The sequence below is a fragment of the Brassica oleracea genome, chromosome C8 (assembly GCF_000695525.1).
Source record: "Brassica oleracea var. oleracea cultivar TO1000 chromosome C8, BOL, whole genome shotgun sequence".
NCBI lineage: Eukaryota > Viridiplantae > Streptophyta > Magnoliopsida > Brassicales > Brassicaceae > Brassica > Brassica oleracea.
The window spans coordinates 41,748,741-41,755,511 of record NC_027755.1 but is presented as its reverse complement, the minus strand read 5'-3'; the positions used below and the strand labels follow the sequence as shown (position 1 = coordinate 41,755,511).

Here is a 6,771-nt window from a genome sequence, read left to right as displayed (position 1 = left end):
CGAGGTGCAGTGATCTTGGGAATGAGCCTAATGTGGGTTTCGTTTTGTTGTGGATGAAGAGAGCTTGAAGTGAAGAAATCCCGAACATCCCTTATCACATCCGCACCCACTATATGCCAATAAGACTGGTAGAAAGTGGCGGAGAAGCCATCGGGGCCTGGAGCTTTGTTACCGTTTATGGACATAACAGCTTCCCTTATTTCCGAATCACTCGGTATTGCAGTTAGCATTCTGTTCATATCTGGAGATACCTTTTTCCGGAGAAGGCCTTGAATCTGCGAAAATGAGTCGTTGCCATTGGTCATAAAGATCTGAGTGAAATAATTTGATATCACTCTAGTAATGTCCTGCTCCTCATATACTGCTCCACCTTGTGCATCCTCAAGCACTGGAATGGAATTTATTGCTCTCCTAGTCCTGGTGGCTGCATGAAAGAAACCAGTATTCCTGTCTCCTTGTTTGAGCCATTGGATTCTACTTCTTTGTTGCCAAAATTGCTCCTCAGCTAGGTAAGCAATGCGAAGTGAAGCCTTAATCTCGTCAATTAAGTTTTGGTCTGGAGTATCACACGAGAGGGCCGCCTCAAGTGTTTCTTGGTTTCGTTTTATGGAGAGATTGCTCTGCTCCTGTTGATCCTTTGACCACTCGATGATCCCTCTCCTAACATCATTTAGCTTCTGGATTACCGAGTCTAGAGGAGAGTGATGCCAAGTTTTATCTATGAGCTGTGTAACTTCAGGCTGCTCAGTAAGTGATCTGTTGAAACGGAAAACACCTCGCTTTCGTTTTCTATCTGCGTTGAAGTAGGTTAGTAGTGGTCTATGGTCTGATCCCTCAAATCGCAGGTATCGGCAACGTCCCAATGGGAACGATTCTGACCATGAGCAGTTTCCCATAGAGCGATCCAACCTAGATCTGATGAAATGTGTATGCCTGTTCCCGCGCCAAGATAAATGTTCTCCCGTGTGTTTTAGATTCCACAATCCATTTTGTGCCACGAAGGATCTAAAGGCCGTGAAGGAGCCTTCAAAACGCACAGGCCCTCCCACTTTTTCCGCATTGTTTAAGATATCGTTGAAGTCCCCAGTAAGCAACCACGGAGAATCTCTGCCTTGCCCCACTGTAGTCAGTTTCTGCCAGTATGCGGTTCTATCTTCTGTTGCAGGGGCTCCATACACAAAAGAAACGAAGGTGGTGACTCCCTTATGTACTACTCTTGTGTCCACCAGATTGGGAGATGATTCTAGTATGGTGATATCAGTGTCATCATTCCAGAATAATGAGAGACCACCACTAAGCCCTATGGGCGGTATAGAAAAGTAATGGATAAAGTGAAGACTTTGGAGTTTCAGCTTTATAAATTCATCCTCATTCTTTGTTTCCATTAGGAACATTACATTAGGAGCCATTTTCTTGTGGATCTCCTTGATACGCCGGATTGTAAGGACGTTCCCAAGTCCTTGACAATTCCAGCTTAATATGACTAAGGAAGAGGGTGGTGTTGGGGCCGAAAATCCACCCCACCTCTAGTACTGCCCGGTATAAACACCGTACTCGGAGCTCCATTATTCTTTCGCTGCTTGCTGGACCCTGCCTTATTACAAGGTATAGTGCTTTCTTTATCCTCTACTATCATTCTGCGAGTTGAGGTCGAGGAACGAGTAGTAGTTGATCTTCGGAGAGCAAGTGTTTGTAGAGGGCTTCTTGCGATACGTTTCCTGGTAGTAACTTTCCGTTTAGCCAGTGATTTACTTTGGGGTGCGAGTGGGATAGAGTGGAAAACTGTTCTGCTTGATCCCGCGTGTTTGTCTCTCAGTCTCCGAACTGTAGGGACTCTGGTTGATTCCATGGCCTCATTTTCCCCTTCCATCTGCTCCGGGATTACCTCGCCCTCGATATTATCTTCATTTACTTGGAGGCGTCCTGACTCAAAGCTCGGAGGCATTCTGTCACTTGGTTCAGAGAGGCGGGCAAGGGCTGATCGTCTTTCTCTCGAGCCCGAGTGTGAAGCATCTTTACTCCCATTTGGATTGTCGATACGAGATTGTAAGTTACGAGCTGGCGTGATCTCCTGTTGGAAGAATAACACAGGGAACCGCTTAAGGTTTGATCCTCAGTTCGCTAGTCTCCTAAGATGATGAGGATCGGAAGGGGATGATTTAAAGAGTTCGTATAATTATTCATCTGATGGGAGCGTTAATATATATAGATTTTGAATTTCAAATGAAACAAAAATATTACCGTTATTCACTAAGTCGGTTCAAAAAAAAGTAACTTCTGCATCAAGCAAGTAACTTTTGTGGACTGGCCTCTCTGTTTCTGATGTGGCCCAAGGTGATGACGTGTCACCTAACTAGACACGGTGGCTAATCAAATATCACCGAACCATGTCTGTAAACTTCTCTCCAATCTCACACCATCGTGGACGATTTTTTCTCAAATTGGGTAGCTCAATTACGATGATCTAGTTTTGATTTGATTGATTTTGACTTTGTTTTGGGGATTATAGACCAGTCGGGCCGTAACTATTCAAATTAAATAGTTGTTACACTGACGTCTGTTTATGTCTTTCTGGTGCTATTTATAAGTGGAATTGGTAGTTTTTTTCTTTTACGTGAACAATAATAATGGGGCAAATCTCCAAAATAGCACATTTCTAAGTTTATATCACAAAAATAGCACTCAAAAACTAAAACGACCAAACTAGCACTTTTCTAACTTTACCCTTTGAAAATTTTAATTTTTTTATTTTTCAAAATTTGAAATCTTATCCTCAAAACCTCATTTCTCAACTCTAAACCCTAAACCCTAAACACTAAACCCTAAACCCTAAACCCTAAACCCTAAACCAGACTGAATAAAGTTTAGCACCTTGGAGTCTATAATGTATATTCATTATCTCACAATAATATTCAAATTAAATAGTTGTTACACTGACGCCTGTTTTATGTCTTTCTGGTGCTACGTATGAGTGGAATTGATAGGGCTTTTCTTTTACGTGAACAATAATAATGTGTGTAGAGGCTTCGATTATTTCTAATAAAAGGCAATAACGCATGTAACGAAGCCACGCTTGAAAAAAATACCAAAGGGTCAACGAACGTTAAACTTAAACTAAATAAAAGGCTATTCCTTGCTCTTAAGGAAGACTTTGTTTTTTGTTTTTGTCTTTTCATTGAGACAGATGGGTGCTTCTGTTTCGGTTCCCGAGAGATCCGTCCATGAATTCACTGTCAAGGTAAGAAAAACTTCTGTGTTTCGCTTGAATCGTATCTATGGTTTTTATTTAATTATTGTTTCGTGGGGAATCACAGGATAGCTCCGGCAAGGACGTCAATTTGAGCATATACCAAGGGAAAGTCCTCCTCCTTGTCAATGTCGCTTCCAAATGGTTTGTCTCGTTTTTTTCCCTTACAGATTTACGTTTTCTTTCTTTAATTCATTACTGATTGATTGTTTATCATTTGGATTGTGCAAACAGCGGGTTCACCGAATCCAATTATACCCAGCTCACCGAACTTTACCGGAAATACAAGGACCAAGGTCTTTTTTATTAACTTAGTTTAGGGCTTTTTGTTAGCAGTTGCAATCATATTCATGCATTTATATTTTTGTATATATAATATTATTTCCATTGATTATGTATTTCAGGGTTTGAGATCTTGGCATTCCCTTGTAACCAGTTTCTTTACCAGGAGCCCGGCACGAGAAGCTCATGATTTTGCTTGCACACGGTTTCAGGCCGAATACGCTGTTTTCCAAAAGGTAGGCTTCTCTTTCCGTCTTGTTTCTAGTGGTTACATGACGCTTGGAATTTGAACCTTATTATATAGCTCCTCAGCTTATATCCATCTCATTATGTTAGGCAGGTAGCTATGACTTGTTTGTGGTATTTTTGGAACAAGTGTAACCAGAAATCCATATGTGCTTTAACAGTTACCATCTGCACCTGATTTTTTTATTGTTAGTAATATATATATATGACCAAGTGTGTGTTATTATGAGATTAGGTACGGGTAAACGGCCAAAACGCGGCACCACTCTACAAGTTCCTTAAGGCAAGTAAACCCACTTTTTTGGGGTCAAGAATTAAGTGGAACTTCACCAAATTCTTGGTCAGCAAAGATGGCATAGTGATTGATCGTTATGGCACGATGGTTACACCTCTGTCCATCGAGGTATGCATTCTTTACTGTTGCAGGCAGAGATCCAGACTGCTCAAGGCTTGACTGAGGTTCACGAGTTCAGACTAGACAGGTCGAACAGATGGCCACGGGAACGGCTGGACGAGTGCGATGGGGGAAGGAGGATCGGCCGATTTGTACCTGAAACAAAAAGGAAGTGATTTTTATGAGTTTTATGGAATAAAAATGAAGAACAGAGAATATGTTAACTGAGAAATAAAGAACAGAAACAAATATGAATTTTTATGGGTTTTATTTCTAGTGGCCGATTCTAAAACAAGAAATGCAATGGAACAAATAAATAAGAGAAGGATAGAGATGGCTGATGGATTCAAGTTGCTGGACGTGTGTCTCTCTCAACAAGAACAGGGGATGGTTTGAAGGATAGATATGGATCCGATTCTCGCTGGACGTATGTCTCTCTCAAGATCGGACGGGAGATGGACTGGATCGAAGGACTCCACAAAGAACAATGGATCGGTTCTTTGATATGTCAGGCGGCTGCTCTCAATGGCTTCACACAAATGAAAGACTTAGGGTTTCTTTGCTAAGCAAAAACAATTTTCATAAAAGACTTAGGGCAAAAATCGCCAACTACAAGGGGTTTTATAAGGTTTATCCCTTATGAGACTCAAAGATAAAAGGCCTTAAACAGGCTGGCCGAAAATTAAGGCTGAAACAATAGCCCAAAGTCTAAACCAAATAAATTAAAATAAACCAGACATCTGGTTGTCGGTTTGAGAAAGTCCGGATCAGAATTCATAGTATGCTTGCATGTTGCCTCGTTAAAACCTTTCGGAAAAACCCAGTGGGACAAAACCCGATAAGGAAAAAGAGTACAACAGCATACTACTCCTTCTGATGGCGGCTATATCTCTGAACCGGAAGCAAGTTGGTTGAATGGATTGAGGATGAAGGTGGAAATGGTCAAGCCGGCTTCATTATGGTCAATGGACGAGAACTGACTTGAATGAATGGAGTCTGGAGCCTCTAATGGCTCGCTGGTGTCTTCAAGCTTTAAGTCGGCCAACTCCTGGATCAATAGTTGCTTGAATTCGGTTTGTTCCTGTGCAAGCAACTCCTGGACAGCTTTGGCAAATCCAGCTCTTATAACCCTTGAACCGGACTTTGTGGTAGGACCTTTGCGGATGATGGGAACCTCAGTTGTAGGGACTGCAACATTTACGTATCAAAATAAATTGTCTTATGCTATAAATTGTAATTGTCGTGACTTGTGCTCCGGTTTCATGTGTTTGTGTGTAACAAACAGAAAGACATCAAGAAAGCTCTAGAAAAGGCTTGAAACAGCAGACGGGATTGCCTTTTATATCAAGGCACCAAATAAAAATATCAGTTCATTTTGTAACTAATGAAAATCCTAGCTTTTATGTTGTAAATCCAATTTTCCTTTCTTATACGGACAAGTTTTTCAGTTTGGTGTATATAGAAAAAGAATCTCTCCCAGTAGGTGGTTGTTTTCATTTTTTTTTTTAAAGTTTTCTTTTTTTTTTTTTTTTTTGATCAAATTTTAAAGTATTCTTTAATTTCCGAAGTTGTTATGGATATATACAGTCATTGATACTTGGATAGCTACGACAATATCTTAACACGAAAAAAGAGAGCTGAATCTTGCGAATAATCCAACCCCGACTAGTTGGATGGATAATCGTTATTTGGCATTTAAAATAGAAACATACGCGTGTTGATTTGGTCGGAGCCAGACAACGGTTTATATTTACCGAACAAAAAGACAAAGAAGCTTATCATTTGAGATGAAATAGTAAGTAAATCATATCTGGAACGATGAATCCAAAAGGAAAGTACCTGACAACACATACACAAGGGTAACAATTTGAATATGGAGACGCGCGGTATAGCTCACAAATTCAACAAGGTGAGAAGAGTGAAGAGAAAGAAAAGCAAGGGAAGAAAAGGAGAGGTAGAATATTGAGCGAGGCTAGTGGGTTGCAAGGGCTGAACCACCGGTCGAATTCCTGGTGTGGCTGTGGGGCCCATCGGTCCATCCAAGGGAGCATCCGGTGCCAGCCCAGGAGCTGTCGCCGCCGCCTTAGATGCTAATCACAGTTGTCCAAAATCAAACTTAAACTCTTAACCTTGACTCAAAATGAATAATATATAAAAAAAAACGAATAATATAACGTGATCGTGGTTAATTAATTACTCACATCCGGGGCTAAAAGCAGACATAGGCGGTGGTGGGGCCAGCAAAAATGGCACTGGACCTGCCCAATACATTAGTTAAATGAATAATGGCTGAAATCAATTGAATCTTTAAATGTACAATTCGATAGTAATGAGCGTTTTTCATAATAATTAAACAAAACCTGGCGCTGGCAGAGGTGTTCCCGCCGCTGCAAATTAAGCAAAATGAGCCATTAATCATTGGGGTTAATAATGATAAGAGAAAAAGACAAAAATAGCACTAAATCAAGTTTTTGTTCCCAAACTAGCATTCAAGGTCAAAAATCACAAAAATAACACTTAATGTTTTATTAAAAGTCACAAACTTAGGGTTTAGAGTTAAAGGGTGGGGTTTAGGATTTAGGGTTTAGGGTTTAGGGTTTAG

At 40.6% G+C, this 6,771-nt stretch overlaps 1 long non-coding RNA gene and 1 pseudogene across 1 annotated transcript; one reads left to right on the top strand and one right to left on the bottom strand.

Moving 5' to 3' along the window:
* Positions 1–3,086: 3,086 nt before the first annotated feature.
* LOC106310671 lies at positions 3,087–5,548 on the top strand (annotated as a pseudogene).
* A 307-nt stretch (positions 5,549–5,855) lies between these two features.
* On the bottom strand, positions 5,856–6,581 carry LOC106311242. Its single transcript, XR_001263964.1, has 3 exons — positions 6,530–6,581; positions 6,371–6,427; positions 5,856–6,259 (listed from the first exon to the last, which is right to left on the bottom strand). It is a non-coding gene; the product is annotated as an uncharacterized LOC106311242 (long non-coding RNA).
* Between the last annotated feature and the right edge of the window lie 190 nt (positions 6,582–6,771).